Source organism: Trichosurus vulpecula, chromosome 3, assembly GCF_011100635.1.
Source record: "Trichosurus vulpecula isolate mTriVul1 chromosome 3, mTriVul1.pri, whole genome shotgun sequence".
NCBI lineage: Eukaryota > Metazoa > Chordata > Mammalia > Diprotodontia > Phalangeridae > Trichosurus > Trichosurus vulpecula.
The window spans coordinates 44,735,866-44,755,892 of record NC_050575.1 but is presented as its reverse complement, the minus strand read 5'-3'; the positions used below and the strand labels follow the sequence as shown (position 1 = coordinate 44,755,892).

Sequence of the window (20,027 nt, the reverse complement as noted above, 5' to 3'; positions counted from 1 at the left end):
GTGGCCTATGTTGAATTGCTTGACTTCTTAGGAAGAGTGGGTGGGAAGGGAAGAAGAGAGAGGATTTGGAACTCAAAGTTTTAAAAACAGATGTTCAAAAACAAAAAAAAAATAGTTTTTCCATGCAACTAGAAAATAAGATACACAGGCAATGGGGCATAGAAATTTATCTTGCCCTACAAGAAAGGGAAAAGGGGATGGGAGGGAAGTGGGGTGACAGAAGGGAGGGCTGACTGGGGAACAGGGCAATCAGAATATACGCCATCTTGGAGTGGGGAGAGGGTAGAAGTGGGAAGAAAATTTGTAAATCAAATTTTTGTGAAAATCAATGCTGAAGACTAACTAAATAAGTAAATTTTAAAAAAATAAATGATAAGTAGCAGATTTTAGAAAAATCCGGTAAGACTTGCAAAAACTTATGCAAAGTGAAATGAGCAGAACCAGGAAAACCTTGTACATAGTAAGGGCAAAATTGTGTGATGATCACTTATGAATGATTTATCTCTTCTCAGCAATAGGATGATCGATAATCCAAGACAATTACAAAGGACTCATGATGGAAAATACTATACACATCCAGATAAAGAAATGATGGAGTATGAATGTAGATTGAAGCATAGTATTTTCACTTTATTTTTCATGGTTTTTTTTTCCTTTTGGTCTATTCCTTCTTTCAGAACTGTAACTAATTTGGAATTATGTTTTACATGATTAAAACTATATCAAATTGGAGCGTGGGAAGGAGAAAAATTTGGAACTCAAAATTTTATAAAAATTGATGGAATCCTAATAAAGCTGCTCCCAGCCCCAATATTCTAACTTCTTTATAGGCTCCACTGAACAGCAGGCCCATGTACCTACCTAGTCACCCCCCTCCACACACACTCAATATCCTAACTTCTTCATATATGCCTCACTGCCCACAGACCCATTCCTCATATTTCCCACAGAAAGAGCAGGTGTGTCAATGCACTCAACCATAGCTACATCCATACTTAGCCAATCAGAAAACAGCACCACCAAGATGCCCAAGCAGTTTGTGGACCCCAAAACAACAGAAGGGTCATTCCCTAAGTAGGCACCTGCAGAGTAATAGTAAAGAACTCACCTACAGTGAATGTATAATGTAGAGAGGCTTATTGTAATATCATTATCATACATACAAACCTCCCCAAATGGGTTTTTCTGTATGCATTTTGGGTAATCACATGCACAGTTCCACTGTTGCTCAACCCCTCCCCAATTACCTAATCTCTTAACAAACCTCTCCTGCCTTTTTAATATTCATAATTTATGTTATGTAATTGCATCTTTACCCTATAAAAATCCATCTTCCTTTTTCTAAAGTTGCTGGTTCCTCTTGGAACTTAGCCTGCTTCATGAGAGATGTCAATCTCAATAAATGCTACACTTGGATTAGAGGTGGTCTGACTCTGAATTCTTTGAGATGATTCCATCACAACATATCATGAAATCGCAACAGTATTTAGTGTCCCTGGGTGGGCAAAGTCTAAACCCCAACAGTTTTTGATGTCCTTGGGTAGGAAGAGACTAAACCCCAACAAAAATGAATGCTAAAAATTGTCTTTATATATAATTCAGAATTTTTTTTTAAAAAAAAGGCAGCAGACTTGGGCCTGTGATTAGATCAGTCAAACTCTTCTGTGTCATTGGAAAGCAGAATAAAAATTTTAAAAACTAGATATTGACAAGAAAAAAAAGACATTTGCAGGGAATTGTAAGAAGATTACAGAGTTCTGAAATGCTGAGAAGTCCAGATGCCCTAAGCTGGAGTCTGACATCCCCTGGGGTGTTTACTGCAGGAGGGCTTAGAAGTGCACAGCTTTAAAAAAATAAGAAACTTAGAAACTCATGGATTCACACACGCATCTCAAGAATCCACAGAACAGACTCACTCATCTTGCCCAAAGTTCTACAGAGAGAGCCTGGGGTTCACAATTTGGGGTAGGTGGAAAGAAGAGCACAGACATCCCAGGAGGCTCAGGGTGAATTTTCTTGGTGCTAAAGCCAGCACAACACAGAAGCTAAGTCTGAGGCATTCTAAGCAGTTTTAACTAACAGTTATGGAACTTATGACTTAAACCTAGTTGCTGGAGGAAGAATCTAAGCAAAATCTAGACTAAGCAATGTCCAAGGTCTGTGCTACAAGCCCAGAACAGTAGTAGCCTCTGGGCCCAGTAAGCAGAAACTGTAGCAGGAGAAGCTTTGGAAGCCCTATGGCAAGAGGAAGCTCCAAGGCAGAGCACAGGTTTTAAGTATCCCCAGAGTCCCTTGGAGGAGGGGCCCAGCCTGGGACACCATACCTGAGTAACCAGGTAGCTCCTTTCTAGTCTCATTGAAGTTTACCTACTAGACTGTCTCAACCTAGATACCAAGGCAGATGATATATTCAAAATAAGGAAAATTCCAAAAACCATCAGCAAATATTTTGGTTTGAGAGATACCTAGAAGGTAAAGACCAGGAATGATAGGAAATCCACAAAAAGCCCAGATGAAAAATCTTGGTCATGAGTTCTGCAGAAGTACCTGGAAGAAATGAAATAGGAGATATACAGTGGAAAAGCTAAGGATGTCAAGGAAAATTGAAACTTTAGAACAGATAGTGAAAAGCCTCATCCAAAAACTAAATGCTCAGAAAAAGAGGATGAGTCAAAGAGAGAAAAAAAAACAAAAAAATTTAATGAAAAAGAATATAGAATATTAAAAAATTGACCTAGAAAAAAGTTGGCAAATAATCTAAGAAATTTTCAGCCTTTAAGAAAATTATGATAATAAAATAAGTCTGGATTCTATACTTCAAAAAGTTACAAATAAAAATTGTCCCAGAAACTCAGACACCAAACAAACATAGAAAGGTACACACATTTGTTTAAGTGATAGGAAATATGTAGGGATGAATTGTTTACATGTTATTATAGGATAAGAAACAAATGTCTTCTCAGAACTGTGATGTCTTTAAAGATAATAGGGCAACATTAAAATGATAGATCGTGGGTGCTTTTCTTCCATTTTAATTATCTTTAGAGGAAGACAAAACTGGAGGGGATCAGAGATAGGGAAGCAAGGCAAGAAGGAAATCACTATTGGTATAACATAGGTAGTTAAAATGAAGAGAATATAGTCATAGAAAAAGTAGTGGGGAAAATAGATGCTCCATTAACATCGCTTTCGTCAGAACTAGATAAAGAAATTGAACAAAATTATACACTTTCCCACAGATTTTCATATATAAATACATTAGATTCAAAGAGGAAATAGAAAGGGACAGGGACAAGGAACTGGTGGAAAGGAGTCTAGGAGGGAGGGCAGGAAAAGTAAGGGAATAGTGATGAGCAAAAGAAACTCAAATCTTGAAAGCAAGAAGGTAAAGTGGAAATTAAAAGGAGAGGTAGAAAGTTAAAAAAAAAAACTAAGATCTAGAGTGCGGAAAGGGAAAGGAAAGAGCTACAACTGAGAGTAAACAAGCTACTTTGATGCATAAGACCACAAGTTGCAGGAAAATTCTCAACATTTTGTTCTTATTTGTAAAGAGAAGAGGGTGAACAATAGGAAAGAAAAGTATAAGAAAAGAAGGGAAACACAGAATTAGCAATCAAAAAAGTGATGGTGAATGGCATGAGCTCGCCTATAAAATAAAAAAAGGATAGTAGATTAGATCAGAAAATAGAATCTGGTGACACATTGTTAACAAGAAATACCCTTGAAATGAAAAGGTTCAAATTAATATTAAAATGAGAGGTTAGGGCAAATTCTATTATGCTTTAATCTAATTCAAGAAAAGTGGGGGTAGCAAACATAATTTCAAATAAGGTAACAATAAATATAAATGTAGTAAAATATATAAGCAGGGAAATTGCATTATGTTTAAAGCCACTATAAATCAATATAAATGCTATCTCTCTGAATGCACACATACACACACACACTCACCTAACAGCATACATTTATATTCTTAAAGGAAAAAATGATCAAATTAGAGGGAGAAATAGGCAGTAAAACTGCAATACTGGGGGACCTTACTGTACTTTTTTCAAACCTAAAGAAGTATAACTAAAAGATAAAACAAAAAAGAATATAAAAGCCTGAATAGAATTTTAGAAAAATTAGAGATGATAGATATCTAGTGATTACTGAATGGAAACAGAAAGGAATTTTATATAACTCTGGCATATACATGGCATATACATGACATAAAGACTTCACAAAAAAATGCTGAAAAGAAATACTAAACACATTACTTATTATTCACAATGATACACATACATATAAATGTATATATACTACAAAGAGTCAATAAATGGCCCTTAAGGAAAGAATTAGAAATGAATTGAACATTACACTACATGATTCTAGAGGAAAAAATGGTAAAGTTAACCAATCTAGAACTAATGAAAATTTCATCAAAGAAAATGACAGCAATAGACAACATAAAAAAACCTTCTGGGATGTAGCTAAAGAAGTTCTGACAGAACAATTTACATTTATAAATAAATATATTCCTCAACACAAATATAAAGAATATGCTAATGAATTGGGGATGCAATAAAAAATCTTGAATAACAAATTAAATATCCCAACTAAGTAACAAAGTTGAAATTTCAAATAGAAAATATGTTAACTTAAAAGCAAATAGATTATTGAATTGACAAATAAAACTAGGAGCTTTCAAAACTAACAGAATATATAAATAGTTTATACAATTTTAAAAAGAGAGATAAATTGGATTTTCATTCAGAAATGAAAAAGAAATCATGACAGTAGAAGAAAAAAAGGAAATTATCAGAAACTGATAACTTAAAGGAAACAGATGAACATACACCACTATATAAAACACCCAGATTTTAAAAATTACTTACCCCAAAATCATAATAAATTGAACAAGTCATAAATCAAATCTCAAAAAAGAAAATTCCAGAATAAATGGATTTACAAGTGAATCTTATTAAAAATTCAAAAACCAATTAATTTCAATATGACAAATACTATGTGATACAATAAGGGAAAAAGCACTCCTTAATGGTTTTCTATGATATAAATATTTTCTTGACACCTACACTAGGGATAGACAAAACAGAAAAAGGAAATTATAGACCAATATCACTAATGAACATTGATGCAACAATTTTAAATAAATCTTTAGCAAGTAGAGTATGCTAAAATATTAGAAAGATTATACACTATGATCAAGTTGTGTATATACCAAGAACGCAGAGTTGGTTCAGCATAAGGAAGATTGTAAATGTGATAAACCATTTTAATAAAACCTTTAGGAATCTTTTAACATATTAAATATCTTTCCAAATCTAAAAGCAAACATTATATTTAATAAAGAAAATCTTTTCCAATAAGACCAAGTAAAGCAAGGTTGTACATTATCATTATTACTATTTAACATGGTACTAGAAATACAAGGTGTAGCAATAAGTCAAGACAAAAATTGAAGGTATAAGCATAGGCAAAGAAAAACAAAATTATCACTTTTAGAGATGATATCATGGTGTGCTTAGAAAATTCTAAAGAGTTAAAATTATTTGAAACATTTAATAAATTCAGCAAAGTTGTAAGATATAAAATAAATCCACCTAGAATACTAGTATCATTGTATATTATGAACAAAACCCAACAGGAAGAGCTAGAAAGAGAATTGCTATTAAATATAACCACAAAAGCTAAAAATTATTTGGGAATGTATCTACCAAGGAACTCTTCACCCAGGAACTATAGGAGTTCTAACTAAAAAACACTGCATTCAGAAATACACTATTTGACACAAACTTGTGGGAAAACTAGACAGCAGCATGGGAAAAAAACCAACTAGATTTAGAGCAATACATGAAATTATTACACTCATACAAGCTCCAAATGGATATACAAAATGGATAGAGATGGTCACATCAGAAATAAATTTAAGACACAAGGAAGAAATTACCTTTTGGATCTATGGATATGGGAAGAGTTCATGTCTAGTGCAAAGGGGAAAATAAAATACACAAGAATATACACAGAAAATACACAGATGATAAAATAGATCATTTTAAAAATATATTTAGCGTAGTTAAAATTGTACGGAAAACAGGTAACTGGGGAAAATATCTTCAGCAGTTATCTCTGAAAATGATCTTATATATAAGACGCATTAAGTACCTAATATGTGCTAAGCACTGGGGATACCAAAAGAGACAAAAAAATAGTCTATGCCCTCAACAAACAAGCTATGTGAAAGAAAAGTAGGAAATGAAGGAAGGCACTAAAATTGTAAGGGATTGAGAAAGGCTTTCTTTGGAAGGCAGGATTTTAGTCAAAACTTGAAGGAAGCCAGGGAAGCCCATAAGCAGAGATGAGAAGAAAGAACATTCCAGGAATGAGAGGCAGCCAGAGAAAATGACCAAAGTTGGAAGATGCAGTGTGTTTGTTGTTCAAGAACAGAAAGCAGGCCATTGTCACTGGATTGGACAGTACATGGTAAGGAATAAGGAATGAGAAGACTGGGAAGGCAGCAGTGGGGATAAGTTGTGAATTACTTTGAATACCAAGGAAATTTGTATTTGATCCTGGACATGATAGGGAAGCACTGGAGTTTGGTGAGTAAGGGAGACCTGCACTTTAGGAAAATCACTTTGACAGCTGAATGGAAGATAGTTTAGAAAGTTGAGAGAGTTGAGGCAGGCAGACTTGCTAACAGGCCATTGCAATAGTCCAGCTGTGAGGTGATGAAAGTTTGCAAAAGGGTAGTGGCAGTAACAGAAGAGAAAAGGAGGCAAGTTGGAAAGATGTTGCAAGGTGAAATCAACAGGCCTTGGGCAACAGACTGAAGGTGGGGTGTAAGACACAATAAGAGTTAAAGATGTAAGTCTGAGAGACCAGAAGGTGAGTGTTCCTTTTGACCACAACAGAGAAGTTAGAACAGGAGCAGGATTTAGGGGGAATGATAATGTGTTCAGTTTTAGACATGCTGAGTCTACTGGAATTCCAGTTAAAAGTGTCTGAAAGGCAGCTGGAGATATGAGATTGGAGATCAGAATGCAAGGGGAAAAATGGTCATTAGGGCAAGAAAAGGAGATATGAAAATCATTAGCAAAGAGATGGTAATTAAATGTATGGGAACCAATGAGATCACCAACTGAAGTGGTACAGAAGAAGAGAAGGGACAGGACAGAACCCTGTGGGACACTTAAAATAAGAGAGCTTGATTTGAATGATGATCCAGTAAAGAAGACTGAGAAGTAATTTTCTTTTTTTGAGAGTTTTTATTTTTAGTTTACAACACTCGGTTCTACATAATTTTGAATTCCAGGTTTTCTTCCCCAACTCCGCACCTCCCTCCCCAAGATGGCATGGAGTCCGATATATCTTCTATGCATAACACACTAGTCAAGTTGTGAAGAAGAATTATGACCAATGGAATGAATCATGAGAAAGAGGAAACAGAACCAAAAAAAAAAACCCAAAAACAAAAACAAGAGAAAAAAAGGGGAAAAAAAGGTGAGCATAAAGTGTGCCTCAATCTGCATTCAGACTCCATGGTTCTTTCTCTGGATGTAGATAGTCTCTCCATCATGAGTCCTTTGGAGTTGTGTTTGCACCTTGTATTGCTGAGCGGGGTCTATCAGGGTTAGTCATTACAGAATCCATATATCTGTGGTTGTGTATAATGTTCTCCTAGTTCTGCTCCGCTCACTCAGCATTATATCATGTAGGTTTTTCCAGGCGGTTATGACGTCCATATCATCCCTATTTCTTATATAGCACAATAGTATTCCATTACCTTCATATACCACAACTTGTTCAGCCATTCCCCAATTGATGGGCATCCCCCTGATTTTCAATTCTTTGCTACTAGAAAAAGAGCCGCTATGAATATTTTTGTACACATCGGTCCTTTTCCACTTGTGTTAGCTCTCCCAACCTCTCCAAATACCTTTAAAAATGACTCTAAACAAATCCTAGAGCATCAGAATAGACAAAAAGAGAGAGTGAAACAAATTTCCATCCCAAGACAACTTAGAATGTCAGCAGGAAAAGTCTATCACACCTGTGTGAGAATGGAGCACAGCCAGTGAAGGCCACACCAGCAGAGCCCCAGTCACAGAAAAGTAGGAGCAGCCTTTGGGAGGGACTAAATCAGCAGCAGCTTTGGCTGTTTCAGGAGCTGTCAACATACAGACAGGAAGTGGGGCGGCCCAAACAACTGGTCAGAAAGAGGTTACAGACATCTTTTTGCTATCACTGAGGCAGGAGTACGTTGCTTTGCCCATACTCAGATCCAGATCCTGAGTGGCAGTCCCAGGGTGAGGAGGAGCACTAGCATAGGAGAGCTTGCTACCACGGTGGAGGGAAGCAATGCCAATGCAATACCCATAGTGACTATGGCTGCTATGAATATGCCAACATGGTTCTGAATCATAAAACATAACAGATTCTCTTCATTGAAGGAAGAACCAAAACATTTATTCAAATACCAGAAAGCCAAATCCATCATAAAAACAAAAATCTACACACATTATAAATGCAGGTGGCACCAACATCCCTAAGCCTTCCTTCTGTTAGGGCCTTCCCTCAAACGAACACCCTCAAGCAGAATCGCTCCCTGGCTCTCATTCATACTAGCTGCTGCTCTGTGTCTCACTCTCTCTCCCAGCTCTGACTGCTCTGTCACACTTCCTCTCAGCTCTGCTCTACCCCTTTCTGTTCTACCCATTCAGCAAGCTCCTCCCTCCACAGGCTTATGGGACTCAGGCTTCCACGTGACTCAAGCAGGTCGCACAGGGCTATTAATGCTTGGGAAGATCTTCAAATGGTATTAACATTACATTCTGCACCAGGCCAGGAACTTTTACATCCATTACATAGGTCAATGGGAGTTTAGGGGTAACTGGTATCAATAGAACTGTACAACAACATAAGAGGGGTAACAAGAAATAAGCACACAAAACAATATCTTAGTGTGGGGCTTGAGCACAAGCACAAGTATCATTGCCCCCTCAAACAAATAGGGCCTCAAATCCCTTGGGGTAAGGGGCAAAGGTCTCTTCTTCTATAGCTACTTCCTGCTAAAATTGGATGTAGAGCTGTCTCTGCCCCAAGAGGTCCCATTTGAGGGGTCAGCTCTTTAGCCAGCATCCAGAGCATGGTCAATGCCAGGGCCAGGGGTGACACATCAGTCTTGGACAGGGAGCAACATCCAGCTCAAGGGCTCAGGCACAGGTAGAGGGCACCAAACCTGTAGGAAACAAATCTAGTAAACAAGCTGAAAGGCCAAAAAGAAATAGACAACAACCAGAATCAGGGTAAATATAGTGTCAGACGTGCTTCTGGAGTCCTCGAACCCTCTAAAACTGTATTAATTCCTATCTTCCTTACTGATGTGTATTTCTTTAATCTGAGCTGGGACTTGGGCAATCTGCCATTCTCTCTGAGGATATGACAAACTTGGATACGATGATTCAGGAGGATCTGTAGGGGCAGTTCCTACTTCCCTATTCAGTCTAATATTAAATATGTTTCTTGGTACAACTTATATAGCTCATTGTTTGGAATATCATCTATTCTTCCAAAATTTATCCATGCTCTTAATGAAGCAGTAAATAATTCCTTCCTTTTTAATCTATTCTGATGTTGAATCTACTGGTTATTTACCCTTCTCTCCTGAGGAAATTTATCTTTTCCCCATTCCCCTAAGTCATTTAAATGTGAAATCTTATCCAGCACCTCCGAAAGAGGGTGCCCTATTTCTCCAATTAGTAGCATCAGAATTAGGTGCTTATAAGCAGGAGGAACCATTTTCACTATGATATTTCTATTAAAAACTGCTAAGGGGGTGCTGTGATATGCATCTGTGTCTCCCATCATAATTGCTGTTTTCACTACCTCTTCCTTTAACTTTCTCATACAGTTCCTAAGTGAATACCAGAGTTTATCTCTATTAGGCCACATAGAGTCAGCAGGATACTGTCTGTTGCATCATTCTACAGCTAAAGCTAACAGATTAGTTGCATTGTTACCTCCTTGCATATGGTGATCCCTAAAAGCTTGCTGTACAAAAGGATTCTGACTAATACCTATGCATTTCAAGCAACCTATGTCTGGCCCCTTCATCACTGATTCTCACCTTCCAAGATATAACAATTCTCCCATTTTTGGAGTGAATCGATTCAAAATATCTGTGACCTTTTGCTGAGTGAAATCCTCAATTATTTACCTAAATGCTGTGTGGCCCCTCTGGTTCTCCTGTTTCCTGTGTAGTATTAGGCAAACTTCTGCATTAGACGCCTCCTCAGATAACTTTGTTTCATATTCCTCCTATGTATCCTACTGGCAGGTGCTTGGGCCCCACTCACAACCAGCCTGTGCAAGGGCTTCATGTACCTTCCTCTTCTTACTTTTTTTGCTTATTTTTCTGAGCTAAATTAACAGCTGCCTTCTCTTCTACCACATGAGACTTTCTAGCCTGATCTTCTACAGAAAAGCTCAAACACTGCAGAACAGAAAGCTTTTCATGCAAAGCAGCTAACTCCTTTTCCATCTGAACTTTTTCTTCTAGTAATTTGTCTCTGCTCTTACACACAATATGATAACCTGTCAGTAAGACCCAGCCTCTCCAACATACCTTTGCCAGTTTTTTCCCCATTTCTGTTAGTATTCCTTGAAAACATCTTGCTAAATCTCTGAGTCCTGCCCTCTATAGCCTCGGTTCCCAGTTGTCACAGAGTCCTATGCTTTTAGCCCATTCTCTTGCCAGGGAGGAATAAGGTAAGTCCTCCTGTCCTGGGATGTCCATTTCCTTCCCTATAGCCTTCCTGTCTCCAAGTAGAGGTCTTATATTTTGGGGTCCAACTCTCATCACCAAACGCAACAGCAATGCAATACCCACAGCAGCTACAGCTGCTATGAATATGCAGACACAGTCCTGAATCACAAACTATAACAAACTCTCTTCATTGAAGGCAGAACCAAAACATTTATTCAAACACCAGAGAGCCAGTCCCAACACCAGAAAGCCAAATCCATCATAAAATCAAATAAATCTATGCATATTATCAATGCAGGATGCACTGACATCCCTACACTTTCTCTCTGTTAAGGCTTCCCACAAATGAACACACTCAAGCAAAATCATTCCCTGGCTCCCATTCATGCCAGCTGCTGCTATGTGTGTGTCTCTCTCTCCAAGTTCTGACTGCTCTGTCTCACTTCCTCTCAGCTCTGTGCCACCCCTTTCTGCTCCACCCCTTCCTGCTCCACCCATTAAGCAAGCTCTTCCCACCACAGGCTCATGTGCCTCAGACTTCCATGTGACTAAAGCAGGTCACGTGGGCCTATTAATGGATCGGAAGATCTTCAAATTGTATTAACATTAAAAGAGAACATCCTCCTCAGAGTGTCAGGGCAGAAAAGAGTATTTGTAGTCACTCACAGACCAGAGTACAGGTCAGGAGAGGAGTAAACACACCTCTCCTTAGGTCATACTACCTTGGAAGACCGAAAACGTGCAGGTCACTAGAAGTATCTCTGAAAACAGCTAAAGCTTGGGACAGTGAGCCCTCCATCTGGAAGAAGAGCTATGCGTTAACAGAGACTTAAATGTAAAGCACCAGGCTGGGAAAATGAACAAAGAATGAAAAAAAAAACTCCAACTATTGAAAATTACTATGGTGAGAAGGAAGATCAAAACACACACTTGGAAGAAGACAATAAAGTCAAAGCTCCTACATCCAAAGCCTCCAAGAAAAATATGAATTAGTCTCAGGCTATGGAATGCCTCAAAAAGGATTTTGAAAATCAAGTAAGAGAGAGACAGAGGAAAAATTAGGAAGAGAAATCAGAGTAAGGAAAGAAAATCATGAAAAACAGATTGGTAAAGGAGAAACAAAAAAAAAATACTGAAGAAAATAACACCTTAAAAACAGACTAGGGCAAATGGTAAAAGAAGTTCAAAAAGACAGTGAGAATAGTGCCTTAAAAAGCAGAATTGGCCAAATGGAAAAGGAAGTCCAAAAGCTCACTGAAGCAAGTAATTCCATAAAAATTAGACAGGAACAAATGTAAACTAATGACTTTAGGAGGAATCAAGAAATAATAAAACAAAACCAAAGGAATTAAAAAATAGAAAACAATGTGAACTATCTCATTAGAAAAAAACCAACTGACCTGGAAAATAGATCCAGGAGAGATAATTTTTCAAATTATTGGACTACCTGAAAGACTTGATCAAAAACAAAAGAGCCTAGACATCATTTTTTCAAGAAATTATCAGAGGGATAAGAGCCAAGATGGTGGGGTAAAAGCAGGGACTTGCTTGAGCTCTTCTACAAATCCCTCCAAAAACCTACAAACAATGATTTTAAATAAATTCTAGAGCAACAGAGTGCACAAAATGACAGAGTGAATCAAATTTCCAGCACAAATCAATATGGAAGGCCAAAAGGAAAGGTCTGTTGCTCCAGTCTGAGAGAAGAGTGCAGCTTGGTGTGGCCTGTGCTGGCATAGACAGGGCTAGAGCAGGTCTCAGGGTATGGAATCACTGACAGCTGTGGGGGTTTCTAGACTTCTCAACCCACAAAATCCAAAGACAACTTAGAAGGTCAGTAGGAAAAGTCTGTTGGACCTGCATGAGAGAGGAGTGTTCTTGGCCAAGGCCCCAGGGCAGCAGTGGTGTTGGGTGGTGACGGGGCAGTAGCTGCTTCTGAAGCTCTTGACCCACAAAAAGTGGGAAATTTGAACAGCAGATCAGAGGGGGATTGCAAGGATCTTTTGCTGGCAGGATTCTCTTGCTTTGCCCATGCTTCAATCTGGGTCACATTCCAGTGTGGTGCTCCCAGGGTGAGGAGGAGTGCTGGTGTGGTGGAGCTTGTGGTGGAAGTGGAAAGGGAATCCTCCTCACAGTTCCAAGACAGAAAAGAGCACTTGAGGTTACACACAGAGCAGAGCACAAGCCAGAAGAGGAATAAAGACCTCTCCTTTTATCATACCTCCTTTAAGAACTGAAATTTTACAGATCCCTAGAAGTATCTCTGACAACAGCTGTACAAAACCCCTGAAGCTTGGGACAATATATACCACCACCCCACCCCCCTGGAAACATAGTCCTACCTTAACAAAGAGCTGAAAATTCAAGTAATTGGCTGGAAAAATGAGCAAATAGTGTGAAAAAACTCAGATGATAGAATTGAACTTTGGTGACAAGGAAGATCAAACAGAAAACAGACAATAAAATCAAAGCTCCTACATCCAAAGCCTCCAAGAAAAATATAAATTGGTTGCAGGGAAGACCTCAAAAAGGATTTTGAATATCAAGTATGAGAAGTAGAGGAAAAATTGGGAAGAGAAATGAGAGTGATGCAAGAAAATCATGAAAAACTAGTCAACAGCTTGCTAAAGGAGACCTGAAAAAGTCCTGAAGAAAATAACATCTTTAAAAATTGACTAACCCAAATGGCAAAAGCAGTCCAAAATGCCAATGAGGATAATAATGTCTTAAAAAACAGAATTGGCCAAATGGAAAAGGAGGCACAAAAGCTCACTGAAGAAAATAATTCCTTAAAAATTAGAATGGATTTACAAGAAATCAAGAAATTATAAAACAGAACCAAAAGAATAAAAAAATAGAAGACTGTGTGAAATATCTCATTGGAAAAAACACTTACCTAGAAAATAGGTCCAGGAAAGATTAATTTAAAAATGATTGGACTACCCGAAAGCCATGATCAAAAAAAGAGCCTAAACATCATCTTTCAAGAAATTATCAAGGAATCTGCCCTGATATTCTAGAACCAGAGGGTAAAATAGAAACTGAAAGAATCCACCAATCACGTCCTAAAAGAGATTGCAAAAGGAAAACTCTTAGGAATACTGTAGCCAAATTCCAGAGTTCCCAGGTCAAGGAGAAAATATTGCAAGCAGTCAGAAAGAAACAATTCAAGTATTGTAGAAACACAATCAGGACAATACAAGATTTAGTAGTTTCTACATTAAGGGATCAGAGGGCTTGGAAAATGATATTCTGGAGGTTAAAAAGCTAGGATTAAAACCAAGAATCACCTGCCCAGCAAAACTGAGTGTAATACTTAAGGGGAAAAAGTAGAAATTAAATAAAATAGAAGCCTTTCAATAATTCTTGATGAAAAGACCAGAACTGAATACAAAATTTGACTTTCAAATACAAGCCTCAAGAGAAGCATGAAAAGGTAAATGGGAAAGGCAAATTGTAAGGGACTTAATAAGTTTAAACTTACATTCCTACATGGGAAGATGATATTTGTAACTCATAAGACCTTTCTCACTATTAGGCTAGTTAAGAGTTTATATAGACAGAGGGCATAGGGGTAAGTTGAATATGAAACGATGATATCTAAAAAATAAAATGGAGGGGAGAGAGAGGAATATGTTGGGAGAAAGAAAAAGGGAGAGATAGAATGGGGTAAATCATAAAAGAGGCATGAAAAAGCTTTTACGGTAGAGGGGGAGTGGGGGGGGGGGAGTAAGGAGAGTGAGTGAACCTTACTCTCATCAGAATTAACTCAAAGAAGGAATAACATACACATGCAATTTGGTATGGAAATCTATCTTACCCTACTGGAAAGTAGGAGGGGAAAGGGAGAAGAGAAGGGAGGATGATAGAAAGGAGGGCAGATTGGGAGATGGGGTAGTCAGAAGCAAAATACTTTTGAGGAAGCCAGGGTGAAAGGAGAGAATAGAATAAATAATGGAGTGGGTAGGATGGAGGGAAATATACTTAGCAATAGTAACTATGAAATAATTTTCAAAGCAAGTTTCTCTGATAAAGACCTCAGCTCTCAAATATCTAGTGAAATTAGTCTGATTTATAAAAATCAGAGCCATTTCCCAATTGATAAATGATCAAAATATACGATCACTTTTCAGCTGAAGCATTCAGATCTGTCTATAGCCATATGAAAAGATACTCTAACTCACTATTGATTGGAGAAATACAAATTAAAACAATTCTAAGGTCCTACCTCATATCTATTAGATTGGCTAATAGGACAATAGAAAAAGAAAATGTAAGGAGATCTATAAAGCCTTCAATTCCTCATTTGAAGAAAACCCAAGACCATTGTCACTAGACCTGCGATTTCACTGGCATATAGAATTCCCAGATGAGGAAACTCATTCTATGAATGCAGTCCTGTGCCTTTTCTGTAGCTTATAGTCTATATTCAAATCAGAACTTGAATCCAGGTCTTGCTGACTCAGAGTTCAGGTCTCTGTCCACTATGCAATGCTGCTAATAATAACATCAGAAGCAAGAGACCATTTGGGCTCAGATGGACCCATATAGCACCTGTTATTATAGATAAGACACACCACATCACTTTTGTTAGGTAATCTTGGGTAAATTAGGAAATATTCCAGTCCAATATTCTCGTTTCTCTCAACCAATTACTGTACCTAAAGATCCTAAAGTGTAGATCTGGAAACAGAGGTAGCAGATAACACCCTGTTTCCCACCAATCACCTTCCTAGAATTTCCAAAAAGGAAGGAGCATCTCTAATATATGTCAGAGATGAGGCTTTCCTATACAAAAAGAGAAAGCTGAGAAGCTATCTCTGAAGCTATGTACCCCCTCTATCTTGGAAACTACCATACTTATTACCCCAATCTGGACACAGATTTGGAGATAGGAAACATCCTATTCCCATCTCCAGCCAACTGTAAAGAATATCCTTTATTAAATCTTCTTTGGATAGAAAAAAAAGAAAAAGAAAATGACAAATATTGTAGGTGATATGAGGAAAATGAGATATAATGCACTGTTGGGGGAATTGTAAACAGATTTGACAGTTCTGTAGAGCAATTTGGAACTATGTCCCAAGGGCTATAAAACCATGCATACCCTTTGACCTAGCAATGCCAGTACTAGGACTGTATCACAAAAGAGATAAAAAACAAAAATAAAAGGACCTATATATACAGAAATATTTATAGCAGCTGTTTCTTGGTGGTAAAGAATTAGAAATGGAGGTGATGCCCATCAATTGGGGAATGGCTGAACAAGTTGTGTCATGCGATTATAATGGATGAGCAAGGTACCTTCAGAAAAACCTAGAAAGACTTGCCATTGGCTGATGTATCAGTAATTAAGGTGGGACTTTCTTTTACTGTTTTCTCTTTTAGCCCTTATTTAATTAAGTGCCCTTGATGAATCTGGCCTTTGTTTCTTTGATTAGATCATGATGACTTGCTTGCCTCAAGGGAACTAATGGTGTCTGAATACAGATGGAAGCATACTGTTTTTAAAAACTTTCTTTTTCTTGAATTTTTTTGGTGTGTTTTCTCTCACAACATTACTATTATGGACATATTTTCCATGACTACACATGGATGACCTGTATTGAATTGGGGTAAGGGATGGAGGAAAGGAGAGAACTTGGAACTCAAAATTTTAAAAACAAATGTTAAAAATTGTTTTTACATGTAACTGGGGAAAAGAACAAAGAGTAAAAAAAAGTTACTAAACCAAGTTATCCTTTGACCTAGCTCTACCACTATTAAGCCTATATCCAAAATAGATCAAGGACAGAGGAAAAAGACCCATACGTGTAAAACAGAAAAAAACAAAACAACCCAAAATTCTTTTTCATTGTTGCAAAAAATTAGAAACCAAGGTGCTGTCCTCCTACTGAGGAATGACTAAACAAATTGTCATGAAGGAAGATAATGCAATATTTTTGTTCCATAAGAAATGGTGAAACTGAACTGTTTCATAGAAAATTGGGTAGATATGTATGAGCAGAGTAAAGGAGAACAGAAAAAATTTATTCAATGATAATGTTATTGAGAGCAACAACATTGAAAAATTTTAGAACTTACTACGTGTGTGACTCTGGGCAAGTCACTTAACTTGTTTGCCTCAGTTTCCTCAACTATAAAATGGGGAAAATAATATACCTTCAAGGGTTGCTATGAAGATTAAATTAAATAATAGTTATACAGTGCCTGAGATGTAATAAGTGCTATTAAAATTTTAGTTGTTGTTATTATTATTATATTTATGATCATCATTAAGCACCTTCTATGTGCCAAGAAACATGGAGATGTAAGTACAGAGAATGAAACGATTGCTACTTGCAAGGAACTTAATCCTAAGAGGAACACACACGCAAACATATATGTATATGTATATGTATATGTATATGTATATGTATATGTATATGTATATGTATATGCATGTGTATGTGTATGTGTGTATGTATATGTATGTGTGTGTATATGTGTATGTATATGTATTTGCATGCATGTGTATATATTTACATGTAGAAATTGAACAAATACAAATATGTAAAAAGTAGTTAAAGTACAAGGTAGTTTGGGCAGCGGCACTCTAACATTTGAGGTGGAGGGTGATAAAGCAAAATTCACGTGTAAAATAATGATTGGGCTTAATAAAGAGAGTGTATTCCAAGCATGAAACATGGATATAAATGCATGGAAATGAGAGAAGTGACACATGTGAAGAATAAAGCAAAGACTAGTTCTCTTGGTCACAAAATATGGGGTGGATTTTTTTTTAGTGGCATGATTTTATAAGAATAATTTTTAGAATACTAAAGATCAAGACATGCTGATTCATGATGAATGATAAAGACAGAAAAAAAGTATTTGCTTTTATCTGTATTGGAGATAAGTCAAAGAACAAGACTACAGCTTGAGATAACTAGAAATATAACTATCAAAGAAAGGTAAAACTACTCAACTCCCACTTTTCTTGTCTACTTTTTGCCAAGAATGATGTTCATGATTGTTAATATAGAATAAAAATAGCTAACAGAAAATTGAAACTTCATGAGATGAGAGAGCTTCTAACTATTCTCACTGAGAGTGAGTTATCACGACCTAAAGGTTGGTGGAATGCTTCCAGGAACTTGGAAAAATCATGGAGAATTAAAAAAAATGCAACATGTAAAATTTGGTCCTTATTTTTCAAAAAGGAAGAAAACATATTCTTCAAAGTATAATTTTGATTGTTTTTCATTTCTTTGATTTCTCAGCTTGATTTCTATTACTAAAAAATTATAAAATGATTTTTAAGGAATGTTTTGGTAGCACTTATATGGGGAACCAGTGGTCACAATAGGGAGCACCAAAAATGTCAAGTCAAAATAAGCTTGTTCATTTTTGACAAGGTTACTAGATTTGCTAAGTAAGAGAAATACCATAAACAAAGAAAATCTGGATTTTAAGCAGCATATCACATATTTGTGAACAAATTAGAGAAAGGAGGCCTAGCTGGTAGAATTGTTGGGTAAATTCACTGAATTACTGAAAAAAAATTATCAATACCTGAATATCAAAATGTGCACAGGGAAGAGATGATATGATGAAAGTCTATAGTAGGGTGGTGGCTAGGTAAAATGAGAAAGAAAAAAAAGGACACATGAGAAAGGCTGTAGAGGCAGACTCAGAAAGAATTGATAATTAGATAGGGAGCAGTGACAGAAAATGAAAAATCAGTAATTCCTCTAGGTTTAAAAATCTGGGTGATTAGAAGGGTGATGGTATCTTCAACAGAAATAGGGCATGAGGGTCACCAGGCCCTGCCCTTGGGGCTCCAAGGGGCTGTGCCTGGATCCAGGAGACCCTTAGCATCGTAGTTATGTCCCTGGTGTCCACCAATCAACCGGAGGTGATCCACGCAGCGCTGAAGGATGAGTATTACAAGGGCAGCCAGCGGAGCTCAGCCAGAGGTGCCCGGCACAGCCTGCTGGGTGCTAAGAAATGGCTAGCGTAGAGGATGGAAATTGAGCTGCTATCGGATGTGGAGCACTTCACCCTCACCATGTTTTCAGGGTACCAGACTCTTGGGGAAGAATATGTGAACATCATTCAAGAATACGTGAACCCATCCCAGAGAAGAGTCCCCTCTTGGCTTCGCCGAGCCGTGCTCGTCTCTTCGCACACCCTCGTGCCCCACGTACTGGATAAGGCCTTAGTCCATCTTGAGAACGAGCTGCAGGCATAAATCGAGAGTGTCAGGCACAGAAAAGCCTCGTGCCCACTGTCCGAGGTCAGTCATTGTTTCAGCGGTATCTTCACAGTCACGTCCGCGACCTGACTGAGCCACAGAACACGCTCCTGCCTACATTGTATATTCTAAAGCAGAGCATCACCTGCCTCCACCTGCTGCACGTCTCCATGTTCTACATCTACGGAGTATTATAACACCTGGCCAAAAGGCTCACGGGTATTGAGTATCTCCGCGAGTGCCGCTTCCCCGAGGATGACCACAGGGTTCGTTAGAGGTACAGGATTCTTGGAATGGTGTCCTTGCTGCATCTTCTACTCTCGGTGAGTGTCTAGATATACAGCCTGAGTCTGAGGCAGCGGGCACAGGAGTGGAAGCTCCACCGCAACAGCCATGTGGAAGAGAAGGCTGTGGGCAGGGGCTCAGTTTGTATCCTGTGCCTGGAGGAGGGCGGAGGATGGGGGTGTGGGGGTGGGGCCTACAGCCACACCTTGTGGCCACCTCTTCTGCTGGGAGTGCATCACTGAGGAGTTAATACCAAGAGGGAATGACCCCTCTGCAGAGAAAAGTTTCGGCCTCAGAAGCTGATTTATCTGCGGCATTATCGTTAGTCCTGGCAAACCCTGCTCAAAGGGCAACAGAAGAAAAAGAAGCTCTCAAGAGATCATGTCTTTATTAATGGACCAAAAGCAGTGATCATTTTAATTTATCCAGAATCACGATGGTGACAATTTGCACTGAAATTATCAGGGTTGTTTTTGAAATCCCTGCATAAGGTTCTTTTGTCCACAGCTCAGCTGTTGGGGAGAGGTGCAGTGGGAAGGCCTAACTTAATAACTATTAACTTTGGGGTATTCCGATGTCCTTCCTATTCAAGGACAGGACTTCAAACAGATGTCCACATTGGAACATATACACAAAGGCAAGGTCCATTCGACTCATAAAATTCATCCTAGATCTTAGATACTGTTGCGAAATGTATATATGTCTATCTTCCTTTCTTATTAATCTGAGATAATTAAG

General features: G+C 37.9%; 1 pseudogene; it reads left to right on the top strand.

Annotated features, from left to right (window-relative positions):
* Positions 1–18,635: 18,635 nt before the first annotated feature.
* Positions 18,636–19,615, top strand: LOC118843189 (annotated as a pseudogene).
* The last annotated feature ends 412 nt before the right edge of the window (positions 19,616–20,027 follow it).